Source organism: Lygodium microphyllum, chromosome 14, assembly GCF_053477565.2.
Source record: "Lygodium microphyllum isolate KBCC chromosome 14, Lygodium_microphyllum_v1.1.10, whole genome shotgun sequence".
NCBI lineage: Eukaryota > Viridiplantae > Streptophyta > Polypodiopsida > Schizaeales > Lygodiaceae > Lygodium > Lygodium microphyllum.
In genome coordinates, this window is record NC_141148.1 from 13,796,080 (window position 1) to 13,814,229 (window position 18,150).

The 18,150-nt window shown below is 38.8% G+C and overlaps 1 long non-coding RNA gene across 1 annotated transcript; it reads left to right on the plus strand.

Annotated features, from left to right (window-relative positions):
- Positions 1-2,964: 2,964 nt before the first annotated feature.
- Positions 2,965-4,556, plus strand: LOC148025338 (uncharacterized). Its single transcript, XR_015693012.1, has 3 exons — positions 2,965-3,801; positions 4,117-4,176; positions 4,374-4,556. It is a non-coding gene; the product is annotated as an uncharacterized LOC148025338 (long non-coding RNA).
- Positions 4,557-18,150: the final 13,594 nt, after the last annotated feature.

An 18,150-nucleotide genomic window follows, 5' to 3' on the forward strand; every position in this document is an offset into this window, starting at 1 on the left:
GCTCCTTTCCAAGTGAGTAATACTTATACATGGAAAAAGCAATGATCATGGTGATTCCATTTGCTGATCATCTTGAAACGTGGTGTACTCTCTTAAGTGTCTCTTCTTGGATATAAGGAATGACAAGAATAGTAAAAATGGCATTTGAAATGTTGTGAAGTTACTCCAAAGCAACATTGCACCTTATTTTCCAAAGAGTAATGTTTATGTAGATTTTGATTATACAAATGGAAATGATGATAGGCAAAAGAATGTTTATGTAGATTTTTACCATACAAATGGAAATGATGATAGGCAAGAGAATGTGGGTGAGTTCAAAGCTTCACAAGAGACAAAGTAAGCATTTTATGAGCTAGATTACTATTTCTCGATTATGCCAGCACAATTTTTGATGCATTTCTCTTTAGATAAAGAATATTCCCATGTAGTGTTGCCATTGTACTTTTATCCAAGTGTGAGTTGATAAGGTTTGATGTGGATATGAGATAAGTGTGATACAAGCTAAGGTTCATAGGTTGGGGCTAATAGAAAAATGGTAATTTTGTGCTAGGCACTACATTAGAGAGCATGCATGCTAAGTGTTCTATGCTTGTAAAAGTGCAAGAAGTGTTCAAAAAAAAGCTTCTAGCACCACATGTAGTCTCTTGGATTGTCCTAACTGCTTGATATCTGGACATGGACATCATGATAAAGCTTTGAAATGCTCTGGGCACATCCAAGATGAAGGTCTCTCTCTAAATGCTCTTGTGCGGGTTTAACGCACTTACACATGTCTAGGTCTATGAGTCAACGAATATAAACACACTTTGTCTAAATTAGTGATCAAAAGCCGGAAATGCAAGGTGAGAGAGAGAGATAGATAGCTAGATATGAGAGATACGTTTATGAATCAATGAATATAAACACACGTTGTCTAAATTAATATTCAGGTAGTGCGGAAATGCAAGGGAAGATAGAGAAAGAGAAAGATAGATCTAAGAAAGTGTGTATATTGAACTTGCTAGCATGCGCACGCGCATGCACACACACACACACCCACACCCACAAGGTGTGTGTGTGTGTGTGTGAGGAAAATTTTAAATCTCAACAAAGGTGGAGAAGTGAGCAAGTACTAGTTGAAAATCATCCTCCAATCCTCCCCTAATTTGGTACTCTCACGTATGCTCATCATGCAACCATTAGGTCTCTAATTTCATAATGGCTCTCCTAGTATATTTAACTTCTTACAAAAAATCTATGGGAGCATCAATGGAAATCCATTGTTCAATGGCTTCTCTATTGTCCAGCATGGATGCCACACACCATATGGACCAAAGGAGAGGATAACAACCATGTGGGAGGAGGAGGAGATTGGGTCTTAGACCTTTGGCACATTCAACATGGAGGAGAGCACATTGGAAGTGGTGGTCTCCAAGTTTTTGGCTATGGAGGACCACACATTATGCAAAGAAGGCAACCATGAGCTAAAGGCCTCTCTACTTTGTAGCTCGTGAAGCTCAACACAATTTTTGAATGAGGCCAACATACAACTCAAAAGGGAAAGGAGAAGGTCAACATCCCAACTGCAAACATTACATAAAATCAAGATGGCTTCCAACAAGAAAATAATCAAAATTTTCAATTCCATCGTTGCGCTTTTGGGTTAGTTGTGAAGGTAGAGACCCATAAATGTAAATCCAAAGTGGCATTCTTCTCATTGAACTTGATCTTAAAAGAAGATTTTGGAATTTCTAAGCATTTCTAGTTGAAATGGAAACTTCATTCAAAATCAACCAATAATTTATAAAAATTTGCAAAATGCTTGTTTCGAGTTTCAAGTGTTTAAAAGCAATGTATTTCATCAAAAAATCCTTACTTAAATGGACTATAGAATTTGACTTAACAAGCCATAAACCCACCAAGGTGCTAATGTGGGTTGAATTTCCTAATTTGCTACTAGATTTTGATTAATTTCTTTAAATTATGGTTGCTTCTTCATGAAGATGTTAAGATAGAGGCCCTTATGGGTGTAAATTAGAGTTGCCATCTATAACTTATCATTGAACTTGACCTTAATAATAAACTTTTGGAATCTTTAAGCATCTCTAATTTAGATGGAAAATTTAGTTAAAAACCAACCTATATATAGTCTAGAAAATATTTGCCAAATACATATTTCATGCATTTAAAGATAATATATTTCATAAAAATTTATCCCCCTAAAAGAAGAAAATAGGCAAGGCCAATCAAGATGGGTTTTAGATTCTTAGCAAAAGAGGTAATGAGGGGGAAAAAAAAAACAAGCCCTAAACGAACAATTTTTGCAATGGGGCTTGAAAATGACCTCTCATGCGAAATGAGAGTGGTGTTTTCCTTGCTAGTGTGGATGACTCCATTGTGGGGTGGGCTACCTTTCTTAATGGTCCAACAACCCAAGTTGCATGGATGCATTCCATGGGAACCAAAACAGTTGGGTTCCTAAGAAGGCCCTTGAGAAGGGAGGCAATTCAGGGGGGGGGGAGCAAGCATTGCAATAAATTTTAGACAAATTCCCACTATTATTTCACATTGTGAATTACAATATCACATGAGCTTATATTAGTAACCTAGGTTGCCACATCCAATCTGTTTACCTTTACTTTGTCCCCCAAATCGTCCATTCCTTGCTTTTTCTCCCTACTCCTACACTAACCTTTCTTGTATAGTATTTTGTGGATAAGGTCATGGAAAGTGCTTAGCTAATGAATTTGCTTGCCTTTTCTCTCAACTTATCTAGCATGTATGGGTCACTTTTCACGGCTACCTTAAGAGTTAGTATGTACATGAATTAGCACCTAAACTCACTTGTTATATCTTGAGCGTCCCACATGGTGTTGCTGGTGATAAGGGACCATAAATATGCACCTCGGTGTGATTGGGTGTGGGTCACGGGCTGGCAACCTCCTATGCCTAACTCCATCGAGCTAGGTATCCAATGCCGCCCAAGCAGAAGTTCATGATGTTGAATGCTAATTGGAAATACAAGGGAGAAGAGGCTCTTTTCCCCACATGGGAACATGTGGGAAACTTCTTCTGCATGTGTACTCGGGCTGAGGCTCATTAACTTTGCAAATTTGCCGCGCCTTCCAATGCATTTGGCTTTGCGGGATTTTGAGTGCCTCTCTTTCTCTGTCTCTCTATCTCTCTCTCTCTCTCTCACAGAGTATCACAAGGAACCAGGATGACCCGCCTCTTGCAGCACAAACAGTCCATAACATCATCCATTCTTATCCATGTTTCCTTCCACAGAGCTACCTGAACCGCATCCATGTTCATTCTAATGCCTTCCATCGGAATTCCTAGCATCGCCGCAAACCCTAGTTGGACTCCTCACAGCAATGCAACTCTCATCCTGGCATGCTCTGTGTCTCCAGCCATTACATTTTCTGCTAACATCCATGTAGAGGCTGTTGGCTTTGATCCAGCCTGAAGTCGGCCCCTATCAAGGCCCACCTGAAGGCAAAAGAAAGCTTGATTTTGCCAAATTCAAGCTCAATTCCACCATTTCTCCACTGAAAAAATGAGTGACTAAGGTCGCGTTGGTAGAGGTTGGAGAGGCAGAGGTGGTAGGAATGAGAAGTTTGAATACAACGGAAATGCGGGTAGAGGACAAGGAAGGGGCTTGAAGCAAAGCAATGGGGACCGAGACCGACTGCCTACCACAATCAAGGGCTTTGTGCGCAGAGTGGGGATCTCCAAGGTCCGATTGAAAAATGCGGGGGATGCCTTGGAATCCAAATTTGGCTATGATGTTTTCTCATACAGGGAGCCACACTTCGGATGGTTTGTCACCCTCTCACCTATAAGCTCGTTTCTCCTGTAACAAGTGGTAGCTGGAATTCGTTTTCTCAGAATAGAATAAGACAATTGTTTCCTCGATGCTATCACAAAATTTCATGAAGTTATTTTCCTGAAAATCTTTGCTAAAATTTGGTGGCTATTGTTGGCCATTCTTCATTTGATGATCTAGACAAGAGTACTACATACAGTTGTGTTGATCTCTATTTCATGTGTCAAGTTGGTGTTGCGAAAATTCAGCTAGTAACGATGTCTCATTCATAAGGATTGTTTTCATTAACATTTGCAGTCTCTTTGCAGGATGCCTCCACCTTCAAGTCTTGTTTCAAATTTTTGCCATACTTCTATTTGGCCACAAAAGTTAGTTCTCAATCTCATGTGTATTATGTTTTAAATGAAGCTACTAGTTGAAAGATTTTAGATTTGCTTGATGGCTCATTTTTCACTTGTTAACGTGATACCATCTTGTGATGTCATGTGGCAAATTATGTAAAACACTATCATGGGTGATATGTTGTGAAGTTTGTGTTATATGTTTCTCCCTCTGATATTGACAGCATGGCCTAGAGCTTGATGTTGATGCTTACCTGCGGCACCGCTATCAAGGGCTTCTTGCCAGTATTGAAGTCGTAGAAAAAGAAGATCTAGACTTGGTGAGAGATGCTTCTTTTCTGGCATATTTGAAAGTTGAACTACAAACATAATAACCAATGAATCTAATTAAATACCATCGTAAATTGCTATCCATTTGCATATTGGCTATAGTGCAATGTTAGTTTGTAGCCTATTAGTTATCATTGATCTCTCACATGATCAGGATGCTCATTGTAGTGATGCCATTCAACTTCTATAGAATGTGACATTTTTTGTATGTGGAAAATTTATAGATTGCACGATTTTGCAGAATCATGTGAGATATTAATTCTCGATTATTGTAATGTAATGCATTGCAAAAGAATCACCTATCTAGCCTTCAAGGAACGTTTTTGAAAGTTAGATTCAACACGGTTCACAACTTAATGCAAGTGAAAAGTGATCTCCTCCCACTTGTGGAGCGAAACCAGGCCAAATTGGAAGCAGCAGAGGCTTTTCTCTTATTTCTAATAATTTGATGCATTAAATTGGCTCTGGTTCCATGGGCTTCTACACCTTCCTACTTTTTTTGTGTCTCTTTATTGTAAGCATGAATGAAGGCTACAAGTCTGAAGCTTGTATGCTTCTATTTGCTAGTCAATGTGTGAGTTAAATTTTTTATAGTCGTGGTAAAAATGTGAGAAACTAGCTATATGTAGGCCACATGACTACATGCTAGAAAATTCATTCCTTGGTCACGGTAGCCTTAGTTGTGTAGCCTTAGTTGTGTGACCTAAATGAGAGTCAAAAGTTGAGAATGATAGGAGTTAGAGTCATCCTTGCCCTTCTTTCTCTTCTTCTTCCAAACAGTTGCTAGCTTCTTGCAATCCTTGTAGAGTTGCCCCTTCTTACCTCAAAGGAAGCACTCCAACAACTTCTTATCACCCTACTCTACAATCATGAAATTTTGAACATGTGAGTTGCTAGCTTGACATGGCAATCTCCCTTGCAGTTTTACAAACAAAGTGTTTGAAACAACATTCCAAGTAGAGTAGTTAGGGTCTTAAAGCTTGCCATAGTAGAAATATGGAGGTGCCATGAAAGTGAATGAAGATAGAAGAGAGAGAGTTAGAGAGAGAAATGTGGGGAACTTGTGGTCAAAATAGCCCAATCAAGAGTTCAACAACCCAGACACAACCAATCAAGAGATCATAGAGAATGGAGCAACACTGAAGGAATGTTGCAAAAAGTCACCATAATTGTTCACAAGACCCTCTTTGATGGTGAAAAAGTAAAAACACAAGTGTGTAGGGATCAGATCGACAAAAAATGCAGAGTTTACCAACTTGTACGAGAAATTAGCCCACAATTGCAATGTGAGGTAGAAAACACTAGGTGATAGTGATGGAAACCTCAGCAAAGTAGTCCCAACCCTCTATGAAAGTGCAGTAGCAGAAGGTGTAGAGTGTAGCCTTTTGTATAGCAGGAAAATAAGTTGCGAGTTGCAAGAAAGAGGTTGCCTAGCTGTTGTGTGGTTCGCCATGTGGAGAGGAAGGGTCAGGGAGCAAAAATGCAAGGTTATAGAACTCTAACATCAGAAAACACAAGGTTTTAGGCCTGAAATCAACTAGTGACATCACACACTCTTCAAAGTTTGTGGGCACCTTTTCTTCACTTATAATTCTTGCAAGTTGTGGTCTTGGTGGCGGGTATCATTCTAGTCCCTTTGATAAGATGAATCCACTTGTAGCCCCTTTGGCTTCCTTAGGAGGCTATGTATGTTGTTTGCCACTTCTCCCAACCACTAATCCAAAAGATGATACATTATGGCACTTGCTTGGGGGTTGATTCGTGGAGTGTGCATGTAGTGGGACTTAGGCCCTTGAAAAATAAGGGCAAGATCATACTCTTAGGAGAATTCACTTGTTCACAAGGTTGCATGTGATGTCTTGGATTGATCTCAATAAACTATCATGAAAGTTGAGTCTCTAGCATGTTGTAACATTCCTCCCCCCCGGCGACCCCCGTGCCTCCCCCCATAAGAACTTCCCCCCCCCCTCCCCCCTTTAGATTTTTTTTTAATTTTTTTGAAATTTTTTTACCCCCTCTCTCTCCCCCTACCGTGAACATGGCGGGGAGAGAGAGAGAGGAAGTGAGCTATGTGATTGGGGGCATTTAGCCCCCCCAGATGGCGAGGAGCTCTTCCCCCCCCTCCATCTTCTGATAGCGAGCCCCCCTTTCGTCGTGAACAAGTGGTCCCCCCTCCCGGTTGAAACATTATATAAAGGCTTAGCCTTTATATAGGAAAAAAAGGATGATCAGGTCGTCATGGTGATAAGAGAGAGAGTGAGAGAGAGAGAAGGAGGAGAAGAAGGAGAAGAGAAGGAGAAGAAGAAGGGGAAGGAGGGAGAGAGGGAAGGACAAGAAGAGAGAGAGAGAAGAAGAGAGAAGGGGAAGAAGAGGGAGAGAGAAGGAGAAGAAGAAGGAGAAGAGGAAGGGAAAGGAAGAAGGAGAGAAGAGGGAGAGGGAAGAGAAGAAGAGGAAGAGGGGGAAGAAGAGGATTGGGAGAAGGAGAGAAGAAAAGGCGAATATTAGAAGGAGAGAGGGAGAGAGGTAGGGAGAAGTTAGAGGAAAGATGACGATTAGTAAGAAAGAGAGAAGGTGGGAGTTAGGAATGACGAGATGCTGCTAGGTAGAAAACAAGGGAGAGAAGAGAGAAGAAGAGAGAGAGTCTCATAATTGAGGATGGCCCCAAAGCGGAGATCTTTCCAAGTGAATGGGAATCCCACAACCATGGACGGAGATTCGGGTCAAGATGCCACCACTTATGCATACACACTGCCAAGGGTAAACACTGAAGTTTCTCCCCACAATCAGGTACTGCTTCGATGTATTGCTTATCTCATGAGGATAGGGGATCATAATAAAATTCATATTGTATGGTTTGATAGGTAAATAACCTATGCATGCATCTAGTTACGATAGTTGTAATAATCATAAGATATTACATGCTTATGGTCAATGAAATGATAGGTAAAATTGATTAAGGAAAACACATTATAAGATGCCGAAATGCCTGACACAAACACTTGCATGAAGAACATTCTACTGGTTAATAATAGAAGATATTTTTGTATTATACACTGAATGGATTACCCTAGCTTGCATTTAGAAAGAGCTAGAATATTGCATTATTTTCATGAAAAGGCTTGGAGCCTCGCATTGAAAGAGATAAAAGTACTCCCTTATAAAAAAAATGCAATAGCATCTTAGGATTGCAAACCAGTTTTTCATACGCAAGGATGATAGAGTACATTAAAGTAACAGTTAGATCATGCACATGTCGATATATGTTAACTTGCACACACAAGGGGATTGCACGATAAACATTGTTAGAACAGTAGTTCCAAAAGAAATTCCGTTTAGAGATCCTTGTTCGGACTCTAGCCGATAGATGAAGATTGGATAACCTATGGCTAATCAGGTTGGAATCTTGTTAATGTACTCTTGGTGATGTACTAGCAATATGGGTTAGCACTTGGTGACCTGTAATATTAGATAGCTACTCTAGGAATTGGGTTGATCTTCTACCTTAAATAGGTAGCCAAGATTAATGAAGGTCAAGATGAAATCACTTAGTTTATTTAAAGGATCTAGAATAAACTTGTTAAATAGACCTTGCGAAGCCTTAACCCAAGGGGGAGAGCGAACTTTAGGGTAGTTGATTCATGCTAAGCATGTTGCTTGGAACTGTTGGTATGGTTTTAACGAAGGTTGATCTTGTTAAAGATGGATTGTTGACCCAAGTTATGCTTGGTTGTTGAAAGGTTGTAAAAGTGTTTTGATACATCCAAGTTAAATTCTGGTTGTGCATGCAATGGGATTGTGATGCCTTGAAGCAAGAGATTGTGTATTCAACTGTTTGTTAATGTGGTTTTGGATGTTAATCCATGTGGGGTGTGGTTGATGATTGCATGGTCGGGTCTAAGATGACTGATTGCCATGGAAACAAAAGGGATGTTTTTCCTAGTAAATGTTATTAAGCTGGTTGCTTCAGCTGTGGTTGATTTCCTAAAGGGATAATTAAGGAAGGATGGCGCTAGCTACCCCTTGCGAACCGCCGAACCCTAACCAAGGGGGGTTATGAACCCACGACAGGAATGTGGAACGAACCCACCACGAGAGGTCTCTTCGTGGGAATTACTTGGCATAGGACGTTTGGGTGCTAGTGGGGGCTCCGGCTGTAAATCCCAATGCCTCCGGGCCCTACACAAGTGTTCTACGTGACTCGAGATGGGATCTCGAGGCCTTGATACTAGCTACAAGGCGGAATCTTGGTAGGATAAACCTTCAGGTTTTGTTGCCGGGAGACGGAAGGATTTTTCTGCGGAGGCAAAAAGGAACGCTTAATTCTCCTATATGGGCGGGAGACAAACATTAATCTGAAGATAAGTTAAGGAAGTCTTTGATCTTTTTTTATCTTGTCTTCGTGTCTGTGCCCTAAATTACGTAAAAGAACCTGTGACTAACAGGTTAATTAAGGAAGTTTCTTTTATGTGTCAAACATAACATGGTAGGTAATTAGATAACTAAAACAACCCCCGAGGGAAGCTTGATGGATGTGACCAATGGGTCTATCCTACGAAAGGGTGGTCTCGGTTAGCCAAGAGCTTTCCTCAAAGGAAATGTTAACTAGAAATGTTAGGAAAAAGTCGGTCTACGACCTTAGACAATGTTGGCTAGAACCTTGATTCATACCGTTTTAGGAGACCGGGATGGGACTATGCCCTACGGGCAGAGAGGTTGAGCGATGCATCCCTCTCTCGTTTCCCATTCTCTTTGAACCAAGTGCGGTATGAGTCTGCTTGGGTCTAGTTGTATCTATGGAAGGTGGAGCAGTTGTCGACCGACGCTAGAAGGCTGTTAGGAAGGCTCGACTGCTAGGAACTCGGACTTCAGGTCGATCCTAGTGGGAACAACCGGATAAGTTTTGTTGCAGGGCAGAATCGAGAGACCCTAGTTGGCAAACCCCGTGTCATTCCTTAGGAGTGCTGGGCAGTGTCTTCTAGATATATCTCTCGATGGACTGCTAAGACGTGTTCCACGATTTGAGGGGTGGGCACGTTACACATGTTGATCAATGATAATGCATTTTGTCACTCGTACTTGATTTATATTGGCACTATTTGAAGGCAAGTTCAGGAATTTGCACAAGTTGTGTTTGACATGTGTAGGTCCATTAGTAACAATAGATAATCATAGAAAAATGAAATAGCTAATAAACATTATTCATTAATGTGTAAGGTTGGTGCACACATGAATGAATTTAATGAAAAGAATTCAAGCTAAAGTTTTGTTTTCATTTTGTTCAATTTGGGCATGGTTCAAATTTTTGGGTTGGAACACCTAAATTTAATGAATTGAAGGTTAAATAAGTTAGTTATAATATTTAGTCTAATTGTGTTAACATAGAGAAAAGTTGGAAAATGCAAATGAAAAAGTTAGATTGCAAAATAAAAGGCAGAATGCAGCTCTTCCATTGGTTTAGGATCATTATAAAGTTAGGTGTAGCTACTCAAGAGAATCCATCACAATAGGAGCATGTTTGTTGCCAATTGAAGCTAATTGGGAGTTCTTCTTTGATGTCTGTGTTGTACTAGGGCTTGCACAACTAGTACCAGCCTAGGTGGAGTACTGGGAGACAAGGAAGAGATGTCCAGGGTAGACATAGTAGATCTCAGTGTTTCAGACCCCCGAAATAGAAATGACCAGATAGAACCTATTTGGAAACTCTGAAACATGTTTCTGGATCACCTTTTCTTTATGGGAGGTTCTCAAAAATAAAGTTTTGTTGTCTTGTTTCTCAAGGAGGGAGAGGGCTTGAACTTACCCACATATGTTTTTGTTTTTGGCAAACATGCATTGTGTATTAGTTTTCAGCTTTCATTTTTTATTTAAGTCTTCAAATTCTATTTCTATTGCATGCTTCTTTCTCATTAAAACCATCCATAATGAGAGAATGCATGGAGTCACTAAGAGATTTGCATAATTATGAAGGTTGTACTAGTTCTCAACTTTCGATGGCAATTAGTAGCTACTAAATAGCGAGTGTAATGGGTATATTTGACAATGTTAGCATCTAATTATGTAAAGCCTAACATTGTAGCTTGTACAATATACTACAAATACGCACACACACACACACACACACACACACACACTCTCTCTCTCTCTCTCTCACATCAATGTATATTAATACAATTATAGTTATATTTTTTGGGTTCCCATTCCCTTGTTTTAGACCAAGGCTGAAACTCCAATTTGACTCCAAAATGTGTTTCCATTTCCCCATTTTTGAAACTTTTTGGAGCTATGCTTGATGGCGTATCACGAGGAGGGTCCCAATGCAACCAAGCTCTATTGTTCATTTGGCTTGTGACTTACTTGACACTGCTCACTAGACTTCCATGTTACAAAATAAAGAGGTCACTTCCATAAGAAATGATGGATAGGACAAAAGAAGAAGCCATTCCTATCTACAAGGAAGAGGCCTTCTTGTAGACTTTTGTTCAGTTGGGATGCTTATAAGCTTTTGTACACATTACAAAAAGAAAAAAAAGAAACTAATGATGCTTGAGATTTGACCTATTTGACAAAGCCCCCCCTACAAGGTACGGTTTTAATGTTTCCCAAAAAGGTATCAAATGAAGTCCTCTTTAAAATGTCCCTTTTCAAAGTCTTTTTGTTTTTTTAACCAAGTGTGCTTTCCTTGTGCAAAGATGGGTTTGACTTTTACAACTTTTCATACTAAGGGTTGATTTTCATAATTCTCAACTCGAGAGAATGGATAAGATACTTTATGATGAAGCAAATAGGAAATGAATTACTATATTCTAGGCTATTACATTTGTGCTTTATGTAGGATAGAGGGGCCAATAGGGTAACAAGGTCTAGTGATAAAACATTATCTTGGCTAGGGAAGAGCCAATACTAAACATATGTAGATGTGTTGTTCAAGTGGTTTATGGCATTCAATGTTGCCCTATTCAAAAAGCAATGCCATGGTTCAAAACCTATCACAAATTGGTGCTTGATCTTTGCTCATAGAGCTCAATTTCTAATTGAACCAAGAAATGACTTAGCTAAACCCAAGAATGTTTTAGAGGGGCAAATAAGATCCCATGGGACTTGCCATTGATGTGCAAAGACTTGATTCCATAAAATAAGAATGAAAAGGATTAAGAAAGTACTAAGCACTTTGCACCTAGGCACATATATGAATAATTTTAATTATGCAACATTATGAATATTACATATAATGAACAATTGCATATTGTAAAGAGAATGGAAGTACCCCCAGCCTCTCTCTCTCTCTCTCTCTCTCTCTCTCTCTCTCTCTCTCTCTCTCTCTCTCTCTCTCTCTCTCTCTCTCTCTCTCTCTCTCTCTCTCTCTCTCTCTCTGTGTGCTAGGATTTGTGTTTTGCGTGTGACTTGCACATCCCAATTTAAAAGCTTTTATATTTGGGTGTGGCTTGCAAAAGCTTTCAATGAAAAGAATTATGGCTAGGGTTCTTGGCTCCATGTGAAAATCAGTATATGCCTAAGGTTCTTGGCTCCATGTGACAAACCTACATGTTAATAGCATCCACGTTAATAGTAATGGTATTAAAAGAAACAATAATTGAGAGAGACAAAATTTTCCTAATTGATTTGGCAACGATGGAACCAAGGCTAAAAGTAGAAGTTGATTGGTGATTAGGCGTGCAAGAACTCAAATGTATATGCATATCAATGTGTAAGAACTCAAATGTAGGTTTAAAAAGTTAACCTATGGAGACTTCACTTGTTAGATGAAAATGAGCATTGTAGTGCTTGGTACTAGATTCCCTTGCCCCCTTAACAAACGTTGCTTGTGATGAATATAATATTGTGTAGTGGTTGACAAATGTAAGTGGTGTTGTGCTAGGCATTGATGATAGTAGCACTCTTATTGACCTTGATAATATAACAAAAAAAAAGTTTGCATTAGCAACAAGCTAAGGTTGGCATTTTTTTGCAATTTTGAAAATGATAAATGGAAATGTATATATACATATACTTAAATAACTTGTGTGTGTGTGTGTGTGTGAGTACTCTTCACGCATGTATATATGGCATGTACTTTAGCTTGGAGCACGCTATTTGAATGGTGTCTACACAACTTTTTGATCATGAATAAGAACTTGTTGGAGTGAGCTTATATCTAGTCCTATAAAATGAAGTAAGAAATGAAAATACTAGTAGCCAATCACCATTTAGAAATATGTGTATATAGGAAAAATGATGCAACTAAGTGGCTTACAAAAAGAAATCTCTAAACCATGGCTGTGTTAAAATTGGTGCCATGTGTGTCGATATCTTAGCCATGTATTCCAAGGAGAGCATGATAATTTATTCTCTTATAATTTATTCTATTGTTGGCTTACTTTACTTTGTTGTATATTATAATCTAAGCCATACTCTCTATGGATGTTGTAGTATTGGGTGGTCTTAGGGTTCTTTATTTACATAAAGATATGGTGTTATTTATTTGCATGAAGTCATGCATCTTGCTTAGGTGGATTGTAGCTCACACCTTTGGCTTTATGTTGGCAACCAATTTCATTTAAGGTAGCAATGAATCTAAAAAAGTATTGTTTGCACAAATTTGTTCTAGGTTGTTCAAAGGTAAGGGGTTCTTGAAACAACTTTAAGTACACACAAGCATTTTGAAGCAAACCACATAGAGATTGGATTGGGACTTAATGCTAATGCGAGGTGGTGTTTACTATTGACAGTAGGATACCTTAGCACATGCCAAATTTTTTCAAGAATACCATTAAAAAAAGATTAGAAAGTAGGTGGTATGGTGTGTGTGGCAGTAGAGGCCCATTGATTGGCATGTGTCGTGAATTCAACTTGTGTATGTCATGAGACAACAGTCCTTTCTTGTCATGACGTGTGCATATATGTGTGTGTGTGTATGTGTGCACACATCCACCTGTGTGATAGGAGAGGTTGTTTGATTCGCATGCATCATGAATTCAAGATATGCATGTCAGGAGAATCGATAAACAAAATGTAAAAAAATGCCACATTTTAAAATTTTTATTACTTTATTATTTTCATAAAAAATATTCACCAATTGATTATAAGATATATTTGGTTTAAAGAACAAATTGCCACACTTTCGAAAGTCTAAAATACAAGTTTCGCCACATATTCTATAACATGAAAGTATACATTGGCTCTTAAAATCATCTATGCATGTATCCCTTTTTCATTGACAATATGTCCCAAGTATTCCACTTTAATTTGCATGAAAGAACATTTCTTCTCCTTAGCAAAAAGCCCGTGATGTCTCAACACATAAAAAACCCTCTTCACATGTGCTAAGTGATCCTGTAAAGTCTTATTGTAAATCAAAATGTCATCAAAGAACACCAAGACAAACTAAAAGAGGAAAGGCTGCAAAAGCTTATTCATCAGGGTCTGGAAGGTAGCTCGAGCACTTGTAAGTCCAAATGGCATTACTAAGAAATGATAGAGCCCATGATCAGTCCTGAAAGGAGTCTTGACTTCATCACCCTCTCACATGCGGATTTGCTGACCTCAAATCAATCTTTGTAAAGAATCAAGTCCCCTTGAGCTCATCAAGCAAATCATCAATCCTGGGTATCGAATATCTGTTCTTCACTGTGATCTTATTAAGATCCCTACAATCAATGCACATCCTGAAATATCCATCTTTATTTTTTACTAACAAAACTAGAGATGCATAAGGTGAAGAACTTGGTTCTATGAATCCCATCTCAAGAAGTTCCTTGATTTGCTTGGCTACTTCCTCCCGCTCACATTTGGATAATTTGTAAGGTGACTTATTGATTGTCTTTGAGTTGGGCTCCAAATCAATAGGGTGATGTATTGCTCTCTTGGGAGGTAATGAAGTAGGCACCTCAAAAAAATCCCTATACTCCTCAAGAAGAGCTATCAAGGCTAGATGACTTGCTGTATTATTGGGTTGATCATCCATCTCTTTATTCAAATGCAAAACAAATATTTGTGAATGCCCCTTGTACTCCCTTTTGAGTTCTTGAATGGTGATAAGTTGAAAATCTAATCTACTATGAATTCCCTGTAAATGGATGAGTTGTCCATTGAAGATGAACTCCATATACAGCTGTGAGAAATCCATAGTGATTTTGCCTAATGTCATCAACCAATCACAACCGAGTACAATGTCTATAGCCCCATTTCTAGAGTAACCAAGTTTACTTTTGCTTCAAAATTTTCAACCAGCTATAAAGAAACATGTGGGCATATTTGTGTGTTGATTTCTTCTTCACCATTAGCCACTTGAACTCTAATGGACTACTATAAATCAGTGGGAATACAATTCAACTTGTCCATAATGGACTTATTCACAAAAATATGTGTAGTGCCACTATCTATCAAAATGAGCACTGCCTTTCCATGAATGTTACCCTTCATACGGAGTGTATTAGGGCTCGTAGAACATGCCCAGGCATCCATGGAAATGGAACAACTAGTGGCAGCAAGTGGCTCATGATAAGTCCCACCTGGTTCAAAAGAAAAGGAGTCGACGGGATCATTAAAATACTCTTGCCCAACTTTTTCCTCAAGATAATCATTTTCAACATTAGTTTTGATTGCATTAGCTTCATCAATCTTATCTTCAAGATCCTCAAAGACTAACATACTCTGAAGCTTGTGTTTGACATTTTTGTATACACACTTTGTGGCATGATTAGGCGTATACTTTTCCCTACACTTGAAACATAAGCCTTTTTCCTTTCTTTCTTTGTAGAAATCCATAGGAATAGACTTAGGATTCATGTTGGTTGAAATGGATTTAGGCTTGATGTCCCCTTGTTTGAAGTCAACTCTAGGTCTGCTTACTATCCTAAATTTACTTTGAGGTCTTGAAGCATTGAATGGTGGATAAGTTGGTACTCTTAAGCCCTCACTTGGCACATGATTGCTACCATAAATGTTACCAACTTGCCCCTATTGTAAAACAGCCCTTGGCTATCCAAAACTAGGCTGAAATGAAGATTCTCTTCTATATTTCCTTCCATAGCACTCCGCAAGCTCAATAGCCTTAAAGAGAGAAGTAGGGTTTTGTGCCATGACATCAGCTTATAAAGATGACTCTAAACCATACATGTACTTGTGGAGCTTAGCCTCATCACTAATGCTCTCTACATACATGGTGAGGTTGAGAAATTGGTTATGTACTCTCTTACACTTAGGCTTCGTTGCTCCAAACCATACCATCTCAGTGCCAATTTCTCTTTTTCAAGAGGGGAGTCAAATACTTCAGCCATAAGTGCCTTAAAAACTTCTCAATTCTCTACAAGTATGTTTTCCTTTTTTATATACCTCCACCAAGTATGCACAAATCCCTCCAAATGCAAAGAAGAAAAATGAATCTTCATGTCATCAGTTTTGGAAAATATGTCAAAGTAAGATTCCATCTTAGAGGTCCACTCCTCTAAATCAGATGGTGAAGATGACTGACCATTGAACTTGGCTAAAATAACCTTGTCTTTCAGCTCTCTTTCATGGAATGGTTGCTGTCTCAAAATAGGCGGATCATGAGTGCCAGGCATTGAACCCCCAAATTGAGATGGAAAACTCCTAATAGGTAGGTGAGAACCACTATGCAATATTTCCGTTGGTAGAGGTCCCCTAGAAAGTTGAGTATTTAGCCCAAAAGCTTGAGAGTTGGCTCCATTCAAACTGCCCAAATAGTCATAATGTCTTTATGAAGTCTCACCTACTTCATATTGGCTATTTGGGATGCCTCTTTGTTCAATAATTCCATGACCATGACTATTTTGGTTAGGTGGTTGAAGTGGAATTGAAGGCTCACTATTTGAATAAGCCTTCTCCTTCGCCTCTTTAGGTCCCATTTGCATTTGCATCCATTGGGAGAATTGAGCCATAATTTGAGCATTCGATTCCACCAACTTGTCAATATAAGCCTTTGTTTGATTCGTTAAATCCACTAGTTTCTCAATACAAGACTTCATTTGATCTATAGATAAAACCATTTGCTCCATTCTTAATAGTAGGGCCTCATGACATCTCTATGCCTTCGTTCATGTGCACACAAGGTATCATTAAGTGCATTGATTTCCCCTTGTTGTTGAGGCTCTTCAAGGCTCTCTTGAGGTCCATTATCCAATATCGAATGTCTAATTTGCTGAGCATAATCATCATGGACCTTATTTTTACCCTTATGCCTTGCCATAGTAGTGCAGTCCTACAGTACCCCTTGTTAGAAAAATGGCTATAACTTGGGCCAGAGAACTCTGATTCCAAATTTTTTTGGTTCAAATCAAAGCCAAGAATGTCTCTTTAAGATGAGCTATTGCACGCTATAACAAGTTTAGGATAGAAAATTCTGTAACTCAATCTTTGAGTCTGAATTGTCCAAATCTGCACCCTGTTTTAACCAGTGAATGCCCTGTTTCCACCCTGTAAGGTAAAATAGTAACCCCAAATGGCTACTAAACCCTATAGAAGGTTGAGTAGGACCTATGGGTACCTAGTAGTACATGCACTTGTACTTTATTAATGAATTTTGTACCTGTATGGACCTGTAAAGGCCCTGTAGTGTCCTATAAAATCCCTATTTTACCCTGTTTTGATCCTGAAGGTACTTGAGCCTTTGGAAACTCTTCAATCTTCAATTCTCCACTCTGTGTATCTGTGTGAGGGATAAAATAGTAGGAAAGGCTCCCTACACGGGCTCCAAATCATTGGGAGGTGGGCAAAGTTCCCCTCGAGTCAGTTGGTTGCACCCCTTTGGAAACTTTGATAGTGAGGGAGGGTCACCTCTCTTTTGTCCCACTATCTTCCCGGCATCCACCTTTTCCCTCGATGGGTATAACAACATGGAAGTAGCATGCTAGTCTAATAATTTAGTATGAAATGAATTTATGAAATATTCATTCAGCCCCTTTCATGAGATGCAATTGAATAGAATCTTGAAAATTTGGATAGGATAAGGGTTTTACTAATGCAATTCAGTGACTCGTTGATTGCTAATACTTACCCTTTTACAATATTTTGTATTGGGTAAAAGAATTTAGCCAATCAATGGATTAGAGTGAGCAAACTCATCAATCAATAGATTTAATCAATTGGATTCAAATGTTATGTTGAAAATTTCAGATTGAAGCCTCTAATTCATTGATTACAACTAATATGCATAGAGCAAACATTGCATTACATGAATGGATTGATTCAAGCAAGGGTTGGCTAAATTTTGATGGAGATTATTCAATTCTTTAATCTCTCAATCAAGTGAATTAAGCTCAGCAAATGGATTAATGAGAGAGATTAAGAATTGAAGAAGAGTACCTTTGACATTGTTAATGATGACTTGATCAATCCTCATATGCTTGATAAAGCCTCAAGTGGTCCAATGTTGCCAAAATAATCATCAAGACTTATGTATTTAATGCTTGAGAACAATCTTGAAGCTTCAAATGCTTGAGAATGAAGTATTAAACCAATTTCCCCCAAATTTTGGCTCCATGGAAGCTCATGAGCTTCAATCTTTGACTAATCGTGCTTAATCCTTGCAATTTGTTGAAGAATCCTTACTGAAATGATCCCACAGGTTGAAAAGATGAAGATTATTCAAGAAATTGTGGAGAAATGGAAGCTTGTGCTAAAGTTTTCATGGTTGCCATGACTAGGGTTTCTCAG